Source organism: Bufo bufo, chromosome 8, assembly GCF_905171765.1.
Source record: "Bufo bufo chromosome 8, aBufBuf1.1, whole genome shotgun sequence".
In the NCBI taxonomy this organism is placed as follows: Eukaryota; Metazoa; Chordata; class Amphibia; order Anura; family Bufonidae; genus Bufo; species Bufo bufo.
Genome location: NC_053396.1, coordinates 2,172,342 through 2,198,167, shown reverse-complemented (window position 1 = coordinate 2,198,167; position 25,826 = coordinate 2,172,342). Strand labels below are relative to the sequence as shown.

Genomic DNA, 25,826 nt, shown 5'->3' with positions numbered 1-25,826 from the left:
ATTTCAGTCCTGACCCAGTACACTGTGACCGGCCTGTTCCTGTGTACACCGCCTGTGCTCCGGGCCTCAGCTCTGCGCTGTAGGTAACGTCTGTTCTTTATTTCAGTCCTGACCCAGTACACTGTGACCGGCCTGTTCCTGTGTACACCGCCTGTGCTCCGGGCCTCAGCTCTGCGCTGTAGGTGACGTCCCGCTCTTTATTTCAGTCCTGACCCAGTACACTGTGACCGGCCTGTTCCTGTGTACACCACCTGTGCTCCGGGCCTCAGCTCTGCGCTGTAGGTGACGTCCGCTCTTTATTTCAGTCCTGACCCAGTACACTGTGACCGGCCTGTTCCTGTGTACACCGCCTGTGCTCGGGCCTCAGCTCTGCGCTGTAGGTGACGTCCGCTCTTTATTTCAGTCCTGACCCAGTACACTGTGACCGGCCTGTTCCTGTGTACACCACCTGTGCTCCGGGCCTCAGCTCTGCGCTGTAGGTGACGTCCGCTCTTTATTTCAGTCCTGACCCAGTACACTGTGACCGGCCTGTTCCTGTGTACACCGCCTGTGCTCCGGGCCTCAGCTCTGCGCTGTAGGTGACGTCCGTTCCTTATTTCAGTCCTGACCCAGTACACTGTGACCGGCCTGTTCCTGTGTACACCGCCTGTGCTCCGGGCCTCAGCTCTGCGCTGTAGGTGACGTCCATTCTTTATTTCAGTCCTGACCCAGTACACTGTGACAGGCCTGTTCCTGTGTACACCGCCTGTGCTCCAGGCCTCAGCTCTGCGCTGTAGGTGACATCCGTTCTTTATTTCAGTCCTGACCCAGTACACTGTGACCGGCCTGTTCCTGTGTACACCGCCTGTGCTCCAGGCCTCAGCTCTGCGCTGTAGGTGACGTCCGCTCTTTATTTCAGTCCTGACCCAGTACACTGTGACCGGCCTGTTCCTGTGTACACCACCTGCGCCGTTTCCAGGTGACGTCCATTCCTTATTTCAGTCCTGACCCAGTACACTGTGACCGGCCTGTTCCTGTGTACACCACCTGCGCTGTTTCCAGGTGACATCCGTTCTTTATTTCAGTCCTGACCCAGTACACTGTGACCGGCCTGTTCCTGTGTACACAGCCTGTGCTCCGGGCCTCAGCTCTGCGCTGTAGGTGACGTCCGCTCTTTATTTCAGTCCTGACCCAGTACACTGTGACCGGCCTGTTCCTGTGTACACCACCTGCGCTGTTTCCAGGTGACATCCGTTCTTTATTTCAGTCCTGACCTTGTATGTCTCCTGACTCAGTCAGCTCAGGAGTTCGCCAGTCTTCGGGCTCAGAGATCCTGAACGCAGTCTTCTGCTTTCTCTGGACTATTAAGAAGGCTGCACCCCAAAACCTTCCAATGCACCAGAATCCAAACATTCCTTACTGCTGCGGTGCATCGCTGGAGACGTGGTGCTTCCACCCGTTCTGATCCGGGTACTGCTGGACTGGATCATACACCGTCTCCTGGGGAGCCCCAGGGGAGATTAGGCTTCAGAGACCCAGGGGGCAGGAACGCTCCTCTTATAACCTGTGTCCATGGTGGGTGCACCCCCCGCCTTCCCCCTGGCGTTAGCGGATTAATGAGAGCATTTCATTACTTACCATTAATAAGCGGACAATTAATTACCGTGCATTCCCCTGAATGAAGGGCGTGACACTGCGGGGGGTGTCCTTCTGTATGCAGCGCAGGAGTCTACGTGTCCGATCAGGACTGGCTCCATCTTCTGGACTTAGGACACGCAAAGGGTCCGCACATGGATTTAGCTCCATTTAGTCTCATCAAGGTGAATTTTTATTTTTTTTATTAAAATATCTGCAGAAAAATCCACCCTGCACGAACCGCGCCGTGGATCCCCACTGGTGGATGTTCAGTGGCATCCGGTAGGGAACATGTAAGGAAAATCAGCAAACCACAGGAACCTGGAAAAGCTGGGTTACAAGAGAGGATCTCAGCATAGAGCCGCAGGGCGGCACAGAGGCCCTACACTTCAGCTTCATGTAAGCTGCCACATCGGGCACCCACAAGGCACAGTAGGGGAGAATACTTCTAGAACACGGCACGGTTCTGGTCCGGCACGGTTCTGGTCCTTGCCGCCAGGGACACATCATCCCTCTGCTGTAAAAGTGATTTAGCATTTTGCACATTTCTTGTAGTACCTCTTTTCGCCACCATCAGCACCACAACCATCCTATAGAAACCACTGGAACAGCGCCCCCACACAAGAATCAGACATCAGAAATCCTCGGCAGATCCAGTCCACCCATCACCAGGTTTCATGGGGAAGACCCCAGTAATGTTACTGACAATGTCCATACGCCAGTGTGGGCGGCTACGTCAGAGGTGAGAAGTGTACGATGGCGTCATCTCACCAGTGTGAACAGAGGACAAGTCTCATCATCAGCAGATACTGGAAACCACAAGAGCTGGAGGGAGTGACCACGCTGACATCTAGTGGCCAAACCAGGAAACACAACACAAATAGGTACACGATGGGGGCAGTAGTGCTGTGCGTTCTCTGAGACAGTACAGGCAGTATCTTCATGTGGGGGGCACTTCAGATACCCGCTCTTCATGTGGGGGGCACTTCTTCAGATACCCGCGCTTCATGTGGGGGGCACTTCAGATACCCGCTCTTCATGTGGGGGGCACTTCAGATACCCGCTCTTCATGTGGGGGGCACTTCAGATACCCGCTCTTCATGTGGGGGGCACTTCAGATACCCGCTCTTCATGTGGGGGGCACTTCTTCAGATACCCGCTCTTCATGTGGGGGGCACTTCAGATACCTGCTCTTCATGTGGGGGGCACTTCAGATACCCGCTCTTCATGTGGGGGGCACTTCGGATACCCGCTCTTCATGTGGGGGGCACCTCAGATACCCGCTCTTCATGTGGGGGGCACTTCAGATACCCGCTCTTCATGTGGGGGGCACTTCAGATACCCGCTCTTCATGTGGGGGGCACCTCAGATACCCGCTCTTCATGTGGGGGGCACTTCAGATACCCGCTCTTCATGTGGGGGGCACTTCAGATACCCGCTCTTCATGTGGGGGGCACCTCAGATACCCGCTCTTCATGTGGGGGGCACTTCAGATACCCGCTCTTCATGTGGGGGGCACTTCAGATACCCGCTCTTCATGTGGGGGGCACCTCAGATAAATTGCTTCCTGTGAATACACATAACCCACAAGGGAACACAATAACACATTGCCCAGTATAATATCAAAATATATTCAATTTATTAAATAAAGTGTCAAAATACATAATTTAAAACATAGATAAAAAAACATCAGAAATGGGTAATGAGACCAAATCACTGTCCACTGACATCAGATGTAAAGAAATACCAGGGGGGGGGGGGGGGGGGGGACATGTGGTGGGATAGAAGATCATAGACAACTAGTAAAAGTGGCCAAAAAATGACTAAACATTCATATAAGAGGGGGACGTCCTAACATCATGACAAAGGGAAACGCGTGGGTGACGTGCCCCCCACAGAAAGAGCGGGGATCTGAAGTGCCCCCCACATAAAGAGCAGGGATCTGAGGTGCCCCCCACATGAAGAGCGGGGATCTGAAGTGCCCCCCACATGAAGAGCGGGGATCTGAAGTGCCCCCCACATGAAGAGCGGGGATCTGAAGTGTCCCCCACATGAAGTGCGGGGATCTGAAGTGCCCCCCACATAAGGAGCAGGGATCTGAAGTGCCCCCCACATGAAGAGCGGGGATCTGAAGTGCCCCCCACATAAAGAGCGGGGATCTGAAGTGCCCCCCACATGAAGAGCGGGGATCTGAAGTCCCCCCCACATGAAGAGCGGGTATCTGAAGTCCCCCCCACATGAAGAGCGGGTATCTGAAGTCCCCCCCACATGAAGAGCGGGTATCTGAGGTGCCCCCCACATAAAGAGCGGGTACCTGAAGTGCCCCCCACATAAAGAGCAGGTATCTGAGGTGCCCCCCACATGAAGAGTGGGCACCCCCTCCCCCTTCTCAGATATTACGCGCACAGTAGTCCATGATAAATAGAGTCCTCATTCGCCGATCTCATTCGCCGTGTTATCGTATATTTAATCACTCAGGATACTTTCACACTAGTGTTTTAGTTTTCCGGTATTGAGATCCGCCATAGGGTCTCAATACCGGAAGAAAAACGCTTCAGTTTTGTCCCCATTCATTGTCAATGGAGACAAAACGTAACGGAATAGAACAGAACGGAGCGCTCCAAAATGCATTCCGTTCCGTTTAGTTGCGTTCTCATCCCGGAGAGCAAAACGCAACATGTTGTAGTTTCAGTTTGCTTTCCATCCTGGGATTCGGCATGACCCCCAATGCAAGTCAATGGGGACGGATCTATTTTCTCTGACACAATAGAAAACGGATTCGTCCCCCATTGACTTTCAGTGGAGGTCATGACGGATCCGTCTTGGCAATGTCACAGATAATACAACCGGATCCGAGAACAGATGCAGACGTCGTATTATCGGTAACGCTGGTGTGGACGGAGCCGGCGTAAGTTTATTCATCCTCAAATCTTTTGCATTCACCTGACGTTACACTTGGTGTCAGAAGTGGGATTTAAGTGAATGAATATCCTCATCGCTGAGAGGGCGTTACATAGAGAGAGGGGAGTCGCCACTCCGAAGGGGAACCCGCACAATCGCGAGAATTAATAATTTACGGGCAGATTATTAGGGTTGCATGTGTTGTGGAGGAGTGAGTGGAGCTGTGAGTGGAGCAGTGAGTGGAGCAGTGAGTGGGGCTGTGAGTGGAGCTGTGAGTGGGGCTGTGAGTGGGGCAGTGAGTGGGGCTGTGAGTGGAGCAGTGAGTGGGGCTGTGAGTGGGGCTGTGAGTGGAGCAGTGAGTGGAGCAGTGAGTGGGGCTGTGAGTGGGGCTGTGAGTGGAGCTGTGAGTGGAGCAGTGAGTGGGGCTGTGAGTGGAGCAGTGAGTGGAGCAGTGAGTGGGGCTGTGAGTGGAGGAGTGAGTGGAGGAGTGAGTGGAGGAGTGAGTGGAGCTGTGAGTGGGGCTGTGAGTGGGGCAGTGAGTGGAGCAGTGAGTGGAGCAGTGAGTGGGGCTGTGAGTGGAGCAGTAAGTGGGGCAGTGAGTGGAGCTGTGAGTGGAGCAGTGAGTGGGGCTGTGAGTGGAGCAGTGAGTAGGGCTGTGAGTGGAGCAGTGAGTGGGGCAGTGAGTAGAGCTGTGAGTGGGGCTGTGAGTGGGGCTGTGAGTGGAGCAGTAAGTGGAGCTGTGAGTGGAGCTGTGAGTGGAGCAGTGAGTGGGGCTGTGAGTGGAGCAGTGAGTAGGGCTGTGAGTGGAGCAGTGAGTGGGGCAGTGAGTAGAGCTGTGAGTGGGGCTGTGAGTGGAGCAGTAAGTGGAGCTGTGAGTGGAGCTGTGAGGGCGGCTGTGAGTGGGGCAGTGAGTGGAGCAGTGAGTGGAGCAGTGAGTGGAGCTGTGAGTAGAGCTGTGAGTGGAGCAGTGAGTGGAGCTGTGAGTAGAGCAGTGAGTGGAGCAGAGAGTGGAGCAGTGAGTGGAGCTGTGAGTGGAGCAGTGAGTGGAGCAGTGAGTGGAGCTGAGAGTGGAGCTGAGAGTGGAGCTGAGAGTGGAGCTGAGAGTGGAGCTGAGAGTGGAGTTGTGAGTGGAGCTGTGAGTGGGGCTGTGAGTGGAGCAGTGAGTGGGGCTGTGAGTGGAGCAGTGAGTGGGGCTGTGAGTGGAGCAGTGAGTGGGGCTGAGTGGAGCTGTGAGTAGAGCTGTGAGTGGAGCTGTGAGTGGAGCAGTGAGTGGGGCTGTGAGTAGGGCTGTGAGTGGAGCAGTGAGAGGGGCTGTGAGTGGAGCAGTGAGTGGAGCTGAGAGAGGAGCAGTGAGTGGGGCTGTGAGTGGGGCTGTGAGTGGAGCAGTGAGTGGGGCTGTGAGTAGGGCTGTGAGTGGAGCAGTGAGAGGGGCTGTGAGTGGAGCAGTGAGTGGAGCTGAGAGTGGAGCAGTGAGTGGGGCTGTGAGTGGAGCTGTGAGTAGAGCAGTGAGTGGGGCTGTGAGTGGAGCAGTGAGTGGAGCTGAGAGTGGAGCAGTGAGTGGAGCAGTGAGTGGAGCAGTGAGTGGGGCTGTGAGTAGAGCTGTGAGTGGAGCTGTGAGTGGAGCTGTGAGTGGAGCAGTGAGTGGAGCTGTGAGTGGAGCAGTGAGTAGAGCAGTGAGTGGAGCAGAGAGTGGAGCTGAGAGTGGAGCTGAGAGTGGAGCTGTGAGTGGAGTTGTGAGTGGGGCTGTGAGTGAAGCAGTGAGTGGAGCAGTGAGTGGAGCTGAGAGTGGAGCTGAGAGTGGAGCTGTGAGTGGAGCAGTGAGTGGAGCTGTGAGTGGAGCAGTGAGTGGAGCAGTGAGTGGAGCTGTAATAGGCTTGGTAGAATCTAGCAATGTTCTTTCGTAAGTTGAAGAACTGAGCAAATTAAAATTAAAATCTGTAAGACTCTGTGAAGTTAGAGCTTGCAGATTGTGGGCATCAGAGCTCCTGTGATGTGGGGGGGGGGGGGGGTCTGATGAGTTGGCAGAGTTAATTATTGACACTAGCAAGAGACAGTGCCCAAGTGTCTACAATGAGCGTCTATCTGAGGTGCCCTCCAGATGAAGAGCAGGTATCTGAAGTGCCCCCCCACATGAAGAGCGGGTATCTGAAGTGCCCCCCACATGAAGAGCGGGTATCTGAAGTGCCCCCCACATGAAGAGCGGGTATCTGAAGTGCCCCCCCACATGAAGAGCGCGTATCTGAAGTGCCCCCCACATGAAGAGCGCGTATCTGAAGTGCCCCCCACATGAAGAGCGCGTATCCGAAGTGCCCCCCACATGAAGAGCGGGTATCTGAAGTGCCCCCTACATGAAGAGCGGGTATCTGAAGTGCCCCCCACATGAAGAGCGGGTATCTGAAGTGCCCCCCACATGAAGAGCGGGTATCTGAAGTGCCCCCCACATGAAGAGCGGGTATCTGAAGTGCCCCCCCACATGAAGAGCGGGTATCTGAAGTGCCCCCCACATGAAGAGCGGGTATCTGAAGTGCCCCCCTCATGAAGAGCGGGTATCTGAAGTGCCCCCTACATGAAGAGCGGGTATCTGAAGTGCCCCCCACATGAAGAGCGGGTATCTGAAGTGCCCCCCACATGAAGAGCGGGTATCTTAAGTGCCCCCCCCATGAAGAGCAGGTATCTGAAGTGCCCCCTACATGAAGAGCGGGTATCTGAAGTGCCCCCCACATGAAGAGCGGGTATCTGAAGTGCCCCCCACATGAAGAGCGGGTATCTGAAGTGCCCCCACATGAAGAGCGGGTATCTGAAGTGCCCCCCACATGAAGAGCGGGTACAGACAAGTCTTTGTTTCAATCCTGCATAATAGAAACCAGATGGATCCTTTATGCTGCCCATAGACTTCTATTATGACGATCAAAACCGAATGCCTCTTAAAAGGGATTCTGTCACCTCTTTTCACCCTATAGAGCTGCAGACATGCACGGCCAGATCGCCACTAGCATGTCCGCAATATACAGTTAGAAGAAAAAGTATGTGAACCCTTTGGAATGATCTGGATTTCTGCACAAATTGGTCATAAAATGTGATCTGATCTTCATCTAAGTCACAACAATAGACAATCACAGTCGGATTAAACTAATAACACACAAAGAGTTAAATGTGACCATGTTTTTATTGAACACACCATGTAAATATTCACAGTGCAGGTGGATAAAGTATGTGAACCCTTGGATTTAATAACTGGTTGAACCTCCTTTGGCAGCAATAACTTCCACCAAACGTTTCCTGTAGTTGCAGATCAGACACAACGGTCAGGAGTAATTCTTCACCATTCCTCTTTACAGAACTGTTTCAGTTCAGCAATATTCTTGGGATGTCTGGTGTGAATCGCTTTCTTGAGGTCATGCCACAGCATCTCAATCGGGTTGAGGTCAGGACTCTGACTGGGCCACTCCAGAAGGCGGATTTTCTTCCGTTTAAGCCATTCTGTTGTTGATTTACTTCTATGCTTTGGGTCGTTGTCCTGTTGCAGCAGCCATCTTCTGTTGAGCTTCAGTTGGTGGACAGATGGCCTTAAGTTCTCCTGCAAAATGTCTTGATAAACTTGGGAATTCATTTTTCCTTCGATGATAGCAATCCGTCCAGGCCCTGACGCAGCAAAGCAGCCCCAAACCATGATGCCCCCTCCACCATACCTCACAGTTGGGATGAGGTTTTGATGTTGGTGTGCTGTGCCTCTTTTTCTCCACACATAGTGTTGTGTGTTTCTTCCAAACAACTCCACTTTGGTTTCATCTGTCCACGGAATATTTTGCCAGTACTGCTGTGGAACATCCAGGTGCTCTTGTGCAAACTGTAAACGTGCAGCAATGTTTTTAGGCAGCAGTGGCTTCCTCTGCGGTATCCTCCCATGAAATCCATTCTTGTTTAGTGTTTTACGTATCGTAGATTCGCTAACAGGGATGTTAGCATATGCCAGAGACTTCTGTAAGTCTTTAGCTGACACTCTAGGATTCTTCTTCACCTCATTGAGCAGTCTGCGCTGTGCTCTTGTAGTCATCTTTACAGGACGGCCACTCCTAGGGAGAGTAGCAGCAGTGCTGAACTTTCTCCATTTATAGACAATTTGTCTTACTGTGGACTAATGATTAGCAAGGCTTTTGGAGATACTTTTATAACCCTTTCCAGCTTTATGCAAGTCAACAATTCTTAGTCGTAGGTCTTCTGACAGCTCTTTTGTCCGAGGCATCATTCACATCAGGCAATGCTTCTTGTGAAAAGCAAACCCAGAACTGGTGTGTGTTTTTTATAGGGCAGGGCAGCTGTAACCAACACCTCCAATCTCATCTCATTGATTGGACTCCAGTTGGCCGACACCTCACTCCAATTAGCTCCTGGAGATGTCATTAGTCTAGGGGTTCACATACTTTTTCCACCTGCACTGTGAGTGTTTACATGGTGTGTTCAATAACAACATGGTAACATTTAATTCTTTGTGTGTTATTAGTTTAAGCAGACTGTGATTGTCTATTGTTGTGACTTAGATGAAGATCAGATCACATTTTATGACCAATTTGTGCAGAAATCCATATCATTCCAAAGGGTTCACATACTTTTTCTTGCAACTGTACCTGTCCCATATCTCTGAGTGGTTTTATTGAATGTAAAAAAAATGGATTTTATATATATGTAAATCAGCCTGGTAAGGAGCCCAAGGGGCTGCACTAACCGTTCTGGAGCCCAGCCACGCCCCCTGTGAAGGAACCCAGCACCGCCTGTATCCAAGAATCTCCTCCTTGCTCACGAAGTCAGATCGCCGTAATCTCGCGCATGCACAGTGTCGGCATAGTGTTCCTTCCCTGTGCTGGCATCAGCCTCAGAAAAGGAACTGCGCATGTGCGAGCTCACGCATCACGAGATTACGGCGATCTGACTTCGTGAGCAAGGAGGAGATTCCTGGATACAGGCGGTGCTTGGTTCCTTCACAGGGGGCGTGGCTGGGCTCCAGAACGGTTAGTGAAGCCCCTTGGGCTCCTTCACAGGGGGCGTGGCCGGGCTCCAGAACGGTTAGTGCAGCCCCTTGGGCTCCTTCACAGGGGCCGTGGCTGGGCTCCAGAACAGTTAGTGCAGCCCCTTGGGCTCCTTCACAGTGGGGCGAGGCTGGGCTCCAGAACGGTTAGTGCAGCCCCTTGGGCTCCTTCACAGGGGGCGTGGCTGGGCTCCAGAACGGTTAGTGCAGCCCCTTGGGCTCCTTCACAGGGGGCGTGGCTGGGCTCCAGAACGGTTAGTGCAGCCCCTTGGGCTCCATCACAGGGGGGCGTGGCTGGGCTCCAGAACAGTTAGTGCAGCCCCTTGGGCTCCTTCACAGTGGGGCGAGGCTGGGCTCCAGAACGGTTAGTGCAGCCCCTTGGGCTCCTTCACAGGGGGCGTGGCTGGGCTCCAGAACAGTTAGTGCAGCCCCTTGGGCTCCTTCACAGGGGGCGGGGCTGGGCTCCAGAACAGTTAGTGCAGCCCCTTGGGCTCCTTCACAGTGGGGCGAGGCTGGGCTCCAGAACGGTTAGTGCAGCCCCTTGGGCTCCTTCACAGGGGGCGTGGCTGGGCTCTAGAACGGTTAGTGCAGCCCCTTGGGCTCCTTCACAGGGGGCGTGGCTGGGCTCCAGAACGGTTAGTGCAGCCCCTTGGGCTCCTTCACAGGGGGCGTGGCCGGGCTCCAGAACGGTTAGTGCAGCCCCTTGGGCTCCTTCACAGGGGGCGTGGCCGGGCTCCAGAACGGTTAGTGCAGCCCCTTGGGCTCCTTCACAGGGGGCGTGGCTGGGCTCCAGAACGGTTAGTGCAGCCCCTTGGGCTCCTTCACAGGGGGCGTGGCCGGGCTCCAGAACGGTTAGTGCAGCCCCTTGGGCTCCTTCACAGGGGGCGTGGCTGGGCTCCAGAACAGTTAGTGCAGCCCCTTGGGCTCCTTCACAGGGGGCGTGGCTGGGCTCCAGAACAGTTAGTGCAGCCCCTTGGGCTCCTTCACAGTGGGGCGAGGCTGGGCTCCAGAACGGTTAGTGCAGCCCCTTGGGCTCCTTCACAGGGGGCGTGGCTGGGCTCTAGAACGGTTAGTGCAGCCCCTTGGGCTCCTTCACAGGGGGCGTGGCTGGGCTCCAGAACGGTTAGTGCAGCCCCTTGGGCTCCTTCACAGGGGGCGTGGCCGGGCTCCAGAACGGTTAGTGCAGCCCCTTGGGCTCCTTCACAGGGGGCGTGGCTGGGCTCCAGAACGGTTAGTGCAGCCCCTTGGGCTCCTTCACAGGGGGGCGTGGCTGGGCTCCAGAACGGTCAGTGCAGCCCCTTGGGCTCCTTCACAGGGGGGCATGGCTGGGCTCCAGAACAGTTAGTGCAGCCCCTTGGGCTCCTTACCAGGTTGATTTACATAAATATAAAATCATTTTTTACATTCAATAAAACCACACAGCCCTATTGGACAGGTATATTGTGGACATGCTAGCGGCGATCTAGCCGTGCATGTCCGCATCTCTATAGGGTAAAAAAAGGTGACAGAATCCCTTTAAAAGATTTCGTTTTGCAATCCGTCCGAGAAATCCGTTATAAACGGAACCTATAATGGAATACCCTAACGCAAGTGCTAACCCGTGACACATGTGACACAGATGGGGGATTAATAACTGATGGGTAATACGGAGCGCTGAGCGTCACTAAAGGAACGCGGCCGGAGAATGAAAGAAATGTAAAAATATTTGCATGTATGAAAAATGTTGCACCAAACAGGGAGGTTCCGGGAATTTCAGTGCAATAGTCTGCAGGGTTTTATCAGTGAAATGTCTAACTAAATCTGATCTGCAAATCCCACGACAAAGAGAAAACGGGAGAGGGTTCCAAAATCTTCCTGAAGGGGGACCCTCCACCCCAACAAACTAGACGTCATCCGGTTTTCCTGGGCACCACATGGTGCACGCTTCCAGGAAACCCCTTTAGATTTCTGCCGTGGATTTGCAGTCTGCAAATCCACGGATTCGGATAGTTTTTTCCGTCTGACGCCAGTAACATACCACTTATTTCAGCAGCGTGGCTAGAAACTCACACAGAGATTTCCCCCGCATCTGACCAGGACACCAGAGACCCCGTTTACACACTGTATATACGGGAGGCAGATTTCACAGGGGTCTCTGTGCGGAATATTTACTGAAATCAGCGTAAAAAGAACGTAATGAGAACACAACCAACCCCACCACATGCAGCAGCAGCAGTCCTCAGTAGCCATACCCACAGTGGCCAGAAGGTGGCAGTCTTGATACATGGAGAGCCAATCCTGGGGATGAAGAGAATAGATGTGTACTGTGTGCAGTCCCTGTGGAGCGCTGGGGCGTCTCATCTGCACCCACAGTGCTAAGCACACTGCTGGTTACAGGGATTATCCACAGCATAGGGATTAGTGTCTGCCTAGTGGGTGTCCGGCTGCTGGGGCCCTACTAATCACTAGAATGGGGCCCCATGTTCCCCTGGATCTGCAGACACATGCACACTGAGGCTGACAGACTAGGTGAACGCTGTACTCACCAGTCTCCGACAGTCCCATACAGCCACCGCCCCCCAGTCTAGTGATCGGCAGGATCCCCTGTAGCCAGACCCCCAAGATCAGACAATTACTCGCTATCCTGCTCATAGGGGTCTGACGTGGGACATCCCCTTTAATGTGAACTAAGGTGACCCGGAGACCCGCCAGTATCAGTGCAGCACATACCACTGGCTGTGGGGCGTTCTGTAGTCTATAGATCATACCCTCTGGCTGTAATGGATTCTCCCAGCGCTCTAACACGGACCTCCCTGTGCTGGGCTTGTGTTTATACACAGCAGCCAATCAGAGGAGGCAGAGCAGCACCCAGCACCAATGATGACACAGGGGTGTGTCTTAGACTATTCCAGTCTCGCTACTCTTTCTATTGGTAGGAGTCCAGTGGGCAGTCCTAATGAGAGACTTATAAGGAAAGCTGTCAAATGACTGATTAGGACCGCCCACCGGACTCCTATAGAAAGAGCAGGGGCGTGAATGAATAAGAACATGTGACGCCCTCCTCCTGCCCGGGGCTGTCGGCATTGACATCTCTGCAGTGAAGGATTCTAAATGTCAATGGCAAAATGCTGTATATTCAGGAAAACGATACGGGCCAGGGGTATCCTCGAATAAACAATGTACGACTACTGTGCAGAGAGCAATCCTCAACCTGCTGCGACCACCGGGCACAGGAGCGCAGCGCGATATAAGCAGCTAGGTGAAGGAGTTACAGACTCCACGGCAGAAACATGGAGGCTATGGTTTGATGAAGTCGTTATGAGGGTGCTCCATTCAGAATCCTGCGCAGGAGCATTCTCCCACATCAGCAGCTCTCTGGTCGTAGTGTCCGCCCCAGTAGGGGGCAGTGTGACCTCTGAAATGGGGATTACTCAGTAACCTCTGATACAGTAACCAAAAGCTCAATCCATTTAGAGTGGAATTACACCATAATACTTCATCCCAGCATTGTAACGCGGGCCGGTCCAGGAGAGGAGCGCTCGGCCAGCAACAGACCACAGAGGAGACTGGCGGCATCTCTCTATATGGAGGGTCTAAGGTCATAGGCTTCACTAATGGGGTCTTCTCATACAGATCTCTGAAGATCAAGTTGTGTCTCTAAGATAAATCATAAATGTAAATGTTCTGCAGCCGCCAACGGACAAGACCCCGAGTATTAACTGCTCCGAAAAAAGTATCATCAGCCGAGGTCACACCGACCCTTGACCCCAAATCGGGGGTTACTGAGGATTACACCCAGTATACAGGACAGGAGAAGTGGTACTGTGCAGTGTATATATATAGGATAAGAGCAGATACTGAGGATTACACCCAGTATACAGGACAGGAAAAGTGGTACTGTGCAGTGTATATATACTGAATAAGAGCAGATACTGAGGATTACACTCAGTATACAGGACAGGAGAAGTGGTACTGTGCAGTGTATATATATATATATATATACAGAATAAGAGCAGATACTGAGGATTACACCCAGTATACAGGACAGGAGAAGTGGTACTGTGCAGTGTATATACATACAGAATAAGAGCAGATACTGAGGATTACACCCAGTATACAGGACAGGAGAAGTGGTACTGTGCAGTGTATATACATACAGAATAAGAGCAGATACTGAGGATTACACCCGGTATACAGGACAGGAGAAGTGGTACTGTGCAGTGTATATATATACAGAATAAGAGCAGATACTGAGGATTACACCCGGTATACAGGACAGGAGAAGTGGTACTGTGCAGTGTATATATATATACAGAATAAGAGCAGATACCGAGGATTACACCCAGTATACAGGACAGGAGAAGTGGTACTGTGCAGTGTGTATATATGAGCTCCAAGAGGTAGTCCCCTGAAATGGTCTTCACTTCACAGGTGTGCCCTGTCAGGTTTAATAAGTGGGATTTCTTGCCTTATAAATGGGGTTGGGACCATCAGTGGCGTTGAGGAGAAGTCAGGTGGATACACAGCTGATAGTCCTACTGAATAGACTGTTAGAATTTGTATTATGGCAAGAAAAAAGCAGCTAAGTAAAGAAAAACGAGTGGCCAACATTACTTTAAGAAATGAAGGTCAGTCAGTCAGCCGAAAAATTGGGAAAACTTTGAAAGTAAGGGCTATTTGACCATGAAGGAGAGTGATGGGGTGCTGCGCCAGATGCCCTGGCCTCCACAGTCACCGGACCTGAACCCAATCGAGATGGTTTGGGGTGAGCTGGACCACAGAGCGAAGGCAAAAGGGCCAACAAGTGCTAAGCATCTCTGGGAACTCCTTCAAGACTGTTGGAAGACCATTTCAGGGGACTACCTCTTGAAGCTCATCAAGAGAATGCCAAGAGTGTGCAAAGCAGTAATCAAAGCAAAAGGTGGCTACTTTGAAGAACCTAGAATATGACATATTTTCAGTTGTTTCACACTTGTTTGTTATGTATATAATTCCACATGTGTAAGGGCTCTTTCACACCTGCGTTATTGTCTTCCGGCATAGAGTTCCGTCGTCGGGGCTCTATGCCGGAAGAATCCTGATCAGGATTATCCTAATGCATTCTGAATGGAGAGTAATCCGCTCAGGATGCATCAGGATGTCTTCAGTTCCGGTACGGAACGTTTGTTGGCCGGAGAAAATACCGCAGCATGCTGCGCTTTTTGCTCCGGCCAAAAATCCGGAACACTTGCCGCAAGGCCGGATCCGGAATTAATGCCCATTGGAAGGCATTGATCCGGATCCGGCCTTAAGCTAAACGTCGTTTCGGCGCATTGCCGGAGCCGACATTTAGCTTTTTCAGAGTGGTTACCATGGCTGCCGGGACGCTAAAGTCCTGACAGCCATGGTAAGTGTAGCGGGGAGCGGGGGAGCAGTGTACTTACCGTCCGTGCGGCTCCCCGGGCGCTCCAGAGTGACGTCAGGGCGCCCCAAGACCATGGATCACGTGATCACATGGATCACGTCATCCATGCGCATGGGGCGCTCTGACGTCATTCTGGAGCGCCCGGGGAGCCGCACGGACTGTAAGTATACCGCTCCCCCGCTCCTACTATGGCAACCAGGACTTTAATAGCGTCCTGGGTGCCATAGTAACACTGAAAGCATTTAGAAGACGGTTCCGTCTTCAAATGCTTTCAGTACACTTGCGTTTTTCCAGATCCGGAGTGTAATTCCGGCAAGTGGAGTACATGCCGGATCCGGACAACGCAAGTGTGAAAGAGGCCTTAATTCATAGTTTTGATGCCTTCATAGTCATGAAAATAAAGAAAACTCTTTGAATGAGAAGGTGTGTCCAAACCTTTGGTCTGTACTGTATATACAGAATAAGAGCAGATACTGAGGATTACACCCAGTATACAGGACAGAAGAAGTGGTACTGTGCAGTGTATATACATACAGAATAAGAGCAGATACTGAGGATTACACCCAGTATACAGGACAGGAGAAGTGGTACTGTGCAGTGTATATATATACAGAATAAGAGCAGATACTGAGGATTACACCCGGTATACAGGACAGGAGAAGTGGTACTGTGCAGTGTATATACATACAGAATAAGAGCAGATACTGAGGATTACACCCAGTATACAGGACAGGAGAAGTGGTACTGTGCAGTGTATATATATACAGAATAAGAGCAGATACTGAGGATTACACCCAGTATACAGGACAGGAGAAGTGGTACTGTGCAGTGTATATACATACAGAATAAGAGCAGATACTGAGGATTACACCCAGTATACAGGACAGGAGAAGTGGTACTGTGCAGTGTATATATATACAGAATAAGAGCAGATACTGAGGATTACACCCGGTATATAGGACAGGAGAAGTGGTACTGTGCAGTGTATATATATACAGAATAAGAGCAGATACCGAGGATTACACCCAGTATACAGGACAGGAGAAGTGGTACTGTGCAGTGTATATACATACAGAATAAGAGCAGATACTGAGGATTACATCTATCCTAGATATCAGAGAGGTGGCACTGTGCAGGGTCTCTGATGGAAGCACAGCACCTGCAGAGCAGAGTTCCCCCTTCACGTTGCTGCCATGATAAGCCCGTCAGATCTAGACTGAGGAGGCGACATGCACAGGTTAATCTCTTCAGTTCGCCCTGACCCCGGCGGCTTCCTCCTGGCAGGGAGTAATTAGTCCGACCATGAGAAGACCTGTAGGATTAATTGTGGGAAAATCACTGATGAAGACATGAGGGAGGCAGACGCTTCACTGAACTCCATCAATACAGACCTTGGGCAAAGCCTGGAGGTGTGAAGAGCCGGGGGCTGGAGCTGGAGGAACACCGCTGTGGGCATCGGCTCTGCACCCAAATAATACACCATGTCCGCACTGCCGACCTTCCATGCACACCTGTCACTATGCTTTTAGTGGCTGTGACCCTGGGGTCCTGGCAGAACTGGGACCACTGAAATTAACCTATTGCTGTAACCAGGGGGCCACTTGTGCCTGCTGTGGGTAAGCCTACTTTCACACTAGTCACGGATCAGCAAAAACGCTTCCGTTACCATAATACAATCGCATGCATCCGTCATGAACGGATCAGGTTGTATTATGTCTTTTATAGCCATGACAGATCCATCATGAACACTATTGAAAGTCAATGGGGGACAGATCCGTTTTCTATTGTGTCAGAGAAAACGGATCCGTCCCCATTGACTTGCATTGTGGGTCATGAAGGATCCGTCTTGCTCCGCATCCCATGACGGAAAGCAAACCGCAGCACGCTGCTCTCCGGTATGGGAACGCAACCAAACGGTAAGGAATGCATTTTGGAGCTCTCTGTTCTGCTCCGTTCAGTTTTGTCCCCATTGACAATAAATGGGGACAAAACGGAAGCGTTTTTTCCAAGTATTGAGCCCCTATGACTGATCTCATTACCGGAAAATTGAAACGCTAATGTGAAAGTATCCTGACCCTGGTGGGAGCAGACACATTGGCGGTGCGGTGATGTAAGCCAAGACCGCCTTAAACTGCACTAAACTTACCACAGGCGCGTCTCCACGCCGTCCAGTCCACATATACAGCACCTATCAAAATCCTGCTGCAAATTATGGGGCACGATGATGCATTTAAGCCACACCTCTTTCTACTAAGCCACGCCCATCCGCTGAGTGTTATAACGTGTCTCAGAGGGACTGTCCGCGTTAAATGAAACCACAGGCAGCGGCAATAAGTGTGATTGACAAAAGAAGCCATATTTACCATTTTTCCTGCCACTTCCAGCACTGCGCTCCAGTCTTCCTCACTGGTATTTTTCCTGCTGCTTCCAGCACTGCGCTCCAGTCTTCCTCACTGGTATTTTTCCTGCTGCTTCCAGCACTGCGCTCCAGTCTTCCTCACCGGTATTTTTCCCGCCACTTCCAGCACTGCGCTCCAGTCTCCCTCACCGGTATTTTTCCTGCCACTTCCAGCACTGCGCTCCAGTCTCCCTCACCGGTATTTTTCCCGCCACTTCCAGCACTGCGCTCCAGTCTCCCTCACCGGTATTTTTCCTGCCACTTCCAGCACTGCGCTCCAGTCTCCCTCACCGGTATTTTTCCTGCCACTTCCAGCACTGCTCTCCAGTCTCCCTCACCGGTATTTTTCCTGCCACTTCCAGCACTGCGCTCCAGTCTTCCTCACCGGTATTTTTCCCGCCACTTCCAGCACTGCGCTCCAGTCTTCCTCACCGGTATATTTCCTGCCACTTCCAGCACTGCGCTCCAGTCTTCCTCACCAGTATTTTTCCCGCCACTTCCAGCACTGCGCTCCAGTCTTCCTCACTGGTATTTTTCCTGCCACTTCCAGCACTGCGCTCCAGTCTTCCTCACCGGTATATTTCCTGCCACTTCCAGCACTGCGCTCCAGTCTTCCTCACCAGTATTTTTCCCGCCACTTCCAGCACTGCGCTCCAGTCTTCCTCACTGGTATTTTTCCTGCCACTTCCAGCACTGCTCTCCAGTCTTCCTCACGGGTATTTTTCCTGCCACTCCCAGCATCATGCTCCAGTCTTCCTCACCGGTATTTTTCCTGCCACTTCCAGCACTACGCTCCAGTCTTCCTCACCAGTATTTTTCCTGCCACTTCCAGCACTGCGCTCCAGTCTTCCTCACCAGTATTTTTCCTGCCACTTCCAGCACTGCGCTCCAGTCTTCCTCACCGCTATTTTTCCTGCAACTTCCAGAACTGCGCTCCAGTCTCCCCGACCGGTATTTTTCCTGCCACTTCCAGCACTGCGCTCCAGTCTTCCTCACCGCTATTTTTCCTGCAACTTCCAGAACTGCGCTCCAGTCTCCCCGACCGGTATTTTTCCTGCTGCTTCCAGCACTGCGCTCCAGTCTTCCTCACTGGTATTTTTCCTGCTGCTTCCAGCACTGCGCTCCAGTCTTCCTCACTGGTATTTTTCCTGCTGCTTCCAGCATCATGCTCCAGTGTTCCTCACTGGTATTTTCCTGGCTGCACTGACGATGTCCTTACACACCTCATTACCACTGCAGCCAATCACTGGCCTCTGCAGTTATGTCCCGTGTACTGCTTAGACCAGTAATTTGCTGCATATCGACCTGTGTGCATGGAACGTCACTGCCGCAGCCAGAAAGAGGAAGCAGTGCGACAGAAAAAAGGGTGGGGTGTGATGCTTTATGTCGTCATTTTATCACATTTATAGCTGCTGAATGAGCTTTTATTTAATTCTGACAACCCCTTCAATGAATGTGGTATAAAACATGCCCGCCAGTCCTTTTTGCGCGAAGTGCAGCAGAATTCTGGAGCATTTTTATTTAAATCTGCAGTGTATTCCACATCCAAACGTAAAATGCTTTCATTAGTAAAGGAGGTAATTTAGAGGAATTACTAATAATACATTCCCTAAGATAACAGTGAAGGGTCGTCCTCCCGTTTACATCGGTTATCCCAGCGATGCGTCCTTCCGTGGTCTATCACAATCCGGCCATTTTCCGGGGAGGATAATACAGGCAGCTGAAGTGGGTGCTGGATTTGAGGGTAATCTCTGGTGTCAGCTCTGCTCCCGGCACCCACTTGTGTCTTTCATTATGGGGGGCATTCCAGCGCTATCCAGATCCAGCGCTCATTCCTCAGCCTCATGTCAAGTAATTGTGATTAAGTCAACCAGGAGCTGCCGGCTATCGTCAGCATGGTCATGGAGATTATTTACGGTCATCAGGGGCCAATGATGAATCAAAGAGAAGCCCGTGAAGGCTTTATCCAACACATTAGGCCTCTGACAGTGCGAGATACCGTATATCCCAGACTGGAGGTCTCTGCGCTCCGCTGAGTGGGATCCCGCAACACCTCCCTATCAGAGGGTGCAACATGGAAATATGGACGCGGCGTGAGCAGGCACCTGGGAAGGAGCCGACTGCCAGGTGGTTGTTACCAGCAAGAACTGCAGCAATACTGCGGTGTCGGAATACGCTTGATATAACGTTCACATGTAGCAGATGCCCGCCTGTTTCCTAGCGTGGAACTGTGGCCAAATCTGCAGAATATTAAAGTGCCGGCTAAGTTAATGGGATTTTACAGAATCACATGCTCACTGACGTGCGGGGTGGATTTTAAATCTGGAGCATGTTCATTTATTCTGAAGACTTCATTCTTTGCAATGCTTTGGGGGAAATCCATGACAAATCAGCAGTAAAATCTGGGACAGGACTGCAGGTAACAAACGTGGATTAGGTCGCAGATTCATGAGGTTTAGAGAGGTTTGTAGGACTGGGGGTCGCAGTCAGGCCACGTGTGGAAGTTGCGAGGTCTACAGTGTCTGGGACACCACCAATGGCAGCCGCTGTCACACCGATTATCAACGGTGGAACTTAACACAAGCGAACACTTGGCTGCTCCAAAACATGGTCGTCTGCCCCTGATTGTGTATGGTAGCATTATCTAATAACCCGCCTGTTGTAGGACGTCCATCACACCCGCATCCTGCCGCTCCCCGTCTTATCCTATTAGCTCAGCCCTCGGGGCCCGCTGCACTGGCCAATGGGAGGTCAGAGGCGACGTCTGGCTGCGATGTCATATGTCCACGAATGAATGGTGACAGGTACTCGCCATCAGTAGGCTTATAGTGGATGGAGGTCAACAGCTGCCAACCATGGATATGGCCAGTGGTCTGACGTACCATGTAGTTCACATTAGCTTACATTATAAGCAAATGACATGGGGCTTGTTACAATGTACCAGTGCAGATTCACCTCTGACCCCAAGAACTGTTACTACTGCCGCCGGCTTCGTGTGATCCGGTGCCCGCGCGGCCTTTATCCTGCCACCACAGAAGAGCACCGCTGTAAAATGAGAGCCCTCAATACGCCACTGACAAAACAGGGGATTGAGGGTGCATGCTTGGCCACCAGTCACCTCCATGGACGCTGTAACACCAGGGGGCGCCATCCTTATCTCATGCTTCTGTTTTAACAGGTAGTAATTGCCAAGATGCTTAAAATAATGTCTGTTGCAAAATAAAGCAAATTCTGTGGCGGAGAAAACCTTTAGCTGAATAGACGTTTGCGCCATACATTCTGCTGCTTTTACAAACCCCAAACCTGTGAACAAGAGACCCTCAGCTGTGTGATATGTACCGCATAAGGACATGGTTCTATTCACCATCAACAAGCAGAGATCTTGAAGACGGCAGAGCCTGTTGACCCTGATGATGCCCGCTCGGTCCCGTCCATACACCTCACTGGAGTCATGTGCCGGCAGCGCCGCTCCCTTTTTTCCACACTACTTGACCTCACGCTAATAACGAGGGGAGTAAACAGCTCTGCGGACAATAGGGAAGGTGATCGCTGCTTCCGGTGATAATTACACAAGTGCTCGCTGGCCGCTCTCCAGCACATTCCCGGTGTCCCGCTTCTATCCACCATCACTCATGGAAAGTGAAATACGGGGAGAGAACGGGAGAGCAAGTGCGACTCTCAAGAATGGCTGACAACAAAAGAGCACTACACGTGCAACATGAGACTCCCAGATCCTGGGCATGTATGTGGCATCCGTACACGCGTGTCACGCTCAGCACAGATGTGATCCGGGGTAAATCTTCATAGACAATCGCACGCACAGACCAGCAGACATCTGGGGGCAGCGTCCACAGTGCCTCCTGCTGGACGCCATGCACATTGCTTCCTCCAACTCTACGTTACCTTATCTCAGGCAATTACTAAAAATGGTGCACGCCAATAATGAATGTGGTGAAAATGGTTTAGACCGGAGCCATCGACCCAGGAACATGGATGGACAATCACAGACGTGGTCCTGCGCGCACGCTTCACACCTGTCCTCTGTACACAGACGGCCGGGGTCACCTGGAACCTCACAGCTCATTATCTAAAACCAGGGGCTAATATGATACCGCCAGATGTGTGCCGGAAACCTCCCCCAGAACAAATCTCCTCGTGGGGGAAGCTACTGCTTGGTCTGGTCTCAGGTCCATCTCCCCCGCTGAGGGGCGCGCACCATGTGAAGTCTGAAAGTCTATGGAGACGTCTGTGACTCTGGAACACAATGCTGGTCGCCAGTCTGCACTGGAGATCAGCGTCACAATCTGGTGGCCGTTTATCTTCGGGGTCTACGTGTTCGGATTCTGCCTCTTGTGATCCAGGTAGGCCGGTTGTACAATGAGTGGCAGCAGTAGGCAGTCCCATGTAAACCGCTTTGTTCTCAGTCTCACGCCAGATGCTGCAGATGACCCCCACGACCAGCTCCATTCATCTCCATATTCATCTGCATTTCTAGTTCTGGGCATGAATGAGAGGTGGCAGCGGCTTCTCACCGACGTCTCCAAGGCAAGCGACACAATTCCTTGGTTAACAGGAAAATTAATTGGGAAGAAGAGATTTCTATTAATCCCTATGGAGGATGACGTCACTCAACTCTACCGTACCAGCCAGACACTGTAAGGCTGCGTTCACACATATCCACGGGTGTCCCTATGACCGCCACTTGGGTGGCGAATCCTGCGTTGTTCACATAGCTGTTCTCTAACATGGAGGTCTAGGAGTGAGGGATGCCGTTATATTGGCAGCGGTCAGAGGCTCTGAAGAAGGTGGCAGTGCCAAGCACTGCGGTGTCCAGGGTCTGCACCATCAGACGGCAGCGTGCCGCGTGTGGCCGACTAGCGTGCAGTCAGGATTCATGGTATCGCCAGAGGAGTCATTAGTACCGATGTAGCATCAGACCGCGTTGACACGTATAGTATGGCAGGCGCCTCTCTCCCGGGGCCCCATATACAGGACGGCATGGACATTGTCTGGCTCACAGAGGGTTAAGCAGATGTAATCATCAGGACGTCGGATTCCTCTTTGTGTTCACAATACTGTGTGGGAAAAAGCCCGGGGCAGAACTTCAACCTGTTTTGCAATGACGCCGAGATGAGCGCTGCTCTGTTTCTACAAGAAATTCTGCCCTTTAACTGCTGGAAATCACTTCACTGCCTGAGCAACAAGTCGAGACAGAGCGCTGCCGCCCCGTGCCAACATCCAGAGCGTGAGAAAATACCAACCTGCAGCCGCCGAGCGGGAAGTCTTCAGGGCGCTGCACCCCAACAGCTGCCGAAACTCACAGGAGAACCACAAGTCCCAGCAGGTCTGCAGTGTGCTTGAGGCTGCGCTGATTTCTTCTTGGCGGCCCCTAAGGGACTATTCAGACGGTGCAGACGGGTTACGTTAAGCCACATATTAAACTGTAAAAAAAAAGAAGAAAAAAAGAGGCCATTGTTGCTGCAGTTTTTGATGCGGTCGCTTTTCTAAATCAAACCTTTCTATTTACCACGTTTCACCAATCATCATCCTAAAAACGTGTTTACCCTGATGCCCTTGGGTTATGTTGGTGGCGGGCGGCTGTTCATGCACCCAGCAGGGATCTGTCCCGCTATGCTGGACTATTCTCTGAGCAGATACGGAGCCCAGATCTATTCTCTCTCTACTGCCCCGTTCATCCATGGTCAGGACTGCTGCGCATGCGCAGACCAGTCCTCTCTGTGGTGGTAGCACAGCAGTCCGGACTGTGTATTCCAGAGACCGTGGTCTGGACTCCATACCTGCAGGACTACGCATGCACAGCAGATAACAGTCCAACCTCTTGCTGTGGTGTCCGGACGGATGCCACTGGACGGCGCAGCAGCTTTCCGTTTGCAGTTTGACTCAATTCTGATAAACAGCAGCAGATCCGTAGTGGTCCACCGAGGCAAAACCTTCCATGTGAACACCCCCCCACTGAGGTTCCCCCCCCCCCCCGCACAGAGCAGCATTTGGTGAAGAGCGGTGTAGAGGGAAACACATCTGCCGCCCAGATGGCACCTTTAGTGCGCTGACACCCTGTGACAATATGGCAGGACTATTACATGTCCCAGCCGCAGATGGCCGAGGACGCTCTGACGGCAGCAGCGCCCCGGGCAGGGAAGGTATGAAACGGGCAGAGTCCTAAGTGTCACCGGAGGGACCCCGACCTGATTCAGCTATGAAGCAATGTGACCTCGTGGACAATGTTAGGCGACATGCACACTAGCGTTCTGTCTGGATCCGGCCTTGCCAGACGCTGCCGGAACGCTGTCCAGCCCCACTGACTATAATGCGGTCCAGCTGGATCTGGCAAATAGGACCAGCCTGCCGGAAGGCCTAAAAGTCCTCCGTGGTCAGGTATGTGGCCACCATGCCTCTTTATCAGCGCCGGTGTCACCATGTGGTCGCGGTAATCATGACATTTTACCCCGGTCTCTGACGACATAACCACTGGGGGGGGGGGGGGGGGCGGAATATAAAAGAAAGTGTAGAAGGTCTTTCTCCACCGCTCCTCAGTCACATCGGCCTCCGAAACCTTCCTTCTCATAGAACCACAGGAGGATTTATGTCCCGACATGTCCCAGAACGAAACCTGCTCCACAAAGCCCTCGACATGCAGCTAATCCCCGGGACAATGACTCTCAGCGGGCGCCGGGGCCGCACTCCTCCACATACTTACTACATACGTGTCCCTCAGAACGGTCACATAGTAAACTACATCAGAAACATGAACCCCACCGACCAGGAGGAGAGCGGCCATAACTGCATCACTGGCCTCAATGTCGGGGGTTTTTGCCACAATTTTCCACGTGTTTTTTTTAACCACAACTGCATTTAAACTGCACAAAAAACATGTGGTTTTATCCACTGCCGTTTTAACTGCACTGTGTGAATGCACCCCAAGAATCTAGATAAAAAAATGGAATCCATAGGCAGGGCTGGATCTAGAAGCAGCACTCACCCTAATCTAAGTGCCCAGAAGGGGCGACCCCCTCCCTGCAGCTAGTCCTAGATCAGGGGGGGCACAAAGCTTTCTGGTGGAGGCCACATTGTCAGACTGAACCAGCATCAAGGGCCAAAAATGAAATGTAAAGGGGTATTAATAACGGAAATCCTGCATTAACGACATACTGAACGTGGTGGGGCTGCGCTCTCGGTGGCGCCATGTATGCCACTTGGAGTAGGGCGAGCCAAGGACACTGGCACCAGCCCTGTCTACAGATGGACGCGGACAAGCAGGGGTACGAAGCTTCCCATGGTCATCCATTCATTTTGCTGGACTGCAGCGTGGAGGGATCACCCCCTCCCATCAGGGTACATATCAGATTAACCCTTGCAGTGCACAGTGAAGCAATCGCCATCTAGTGACACAGTGCAGCGGAGGGCGGCAGCAATGTGGCCCCCGCACCCAATCCTAGCTCTCCAGTAACAACACATTCATGGTGGCAGACATGGCTGCGGGCATTAGTCCGGGGCACATTCCAGGGCTGCGCTCCTCCCAGCGTACCACCCTGGTAATACGGAGTGTTCCTGGCAGAGCAGAGGCGGTTACATTGTGTGCGGAGATAACGCGTCCAGGGTACACACAGTATCACCCTATTGTGAAGTACATACCATGCGTTGACAGCTATGGCTGACAATTAACCCTTTACTTTCCAGGGCTACAGAAAGACCTTCCTTAGGATCAGTGCCATCTTTACATTGTGATTTAGATCAGCCGCTGTGAATCCAGGCCAGAGCCACCAGCTGCCTGCACCCTGCGGACCTGCGGCCATAGATGGGTACGGACTACAGCTGGGCCCGGCGTACTAGGGTGCCCAGCGTTAGGGGTCTGGGCCACAGTCTGAATTAATTTAGGGGTCTGATTCAGATGAGGGGTCTGAATGAGATGAGGGGTCTAGTGTGGGGTCTGAATGAGATGAAGGGTCTAGTGTGGGGTCTGAATGAGATGAGGGGGTCTAGTGTGGGGTCTGAATGAGATGAGAGGTCTAGTGTGGGGTCTGAATGAGATGAGGGGTCTAGTCTGGGGTCTGAATGAGATGAGAGGTCTAGTGTGGGGTCTGAATGAGATGAGGGGGTCTAGTGTGGGGTCTGAATGAGATGAGGGGGTCTAGTGTGGGGTCTAAATGAGATGAGGGGGTCTAGTGTGGGGTCTGAATGAGATGAGGGGGTCTAGTGTGGGGTCTGAATGAGATGAGGGGTCTAGTGTGGGGTCTAAATGAGATGAGGGGTCTAGTGTGGGGTCTAAATGAGATGAGGGGTCTAGTGTGGGGTCTAAATGAGATGAGAGGTCTAGTGTGGGGTCTGAATGAGATGAGGGGGTCTAGTGTGGGGTCTGAATGAGATGAGAGGTCTAGTGTGGGGTCTTAATGAGATGAGGGGTCTAGTGTGGGGTCTGAATGATATGAGGGGTCTAGTGTGGGGTCTGAATGAGATGAGGGGGTCTAGTGTGGGGTCTGAATGAGATG

The 25,826-nt window shown here is 52.1% G+C and overlaps 1 long non-coding RNA gene across 1 annotated transcript in view; it reads right to left on the bottom strand.

The window, feature by feature from the left end:
• The window catches only part of LOC120977748, an 84,390-nt gene that overhangs the window by 42,953 nt on the left and 15,611 nt on the right, over nucleotides 1-25,826 (bottom strand). Inside the window, exon 2 of the long non-coding RNA XR_005773951.1 lies at nucleotides 22,581-22,760. This is a non-coding gene — a long non-coding RNA (uncharacterized LOC120977748). The remainder of the gene's footprint in view (nucleotides 1-22,580; nucleotides 22,761-25,826) is intronic.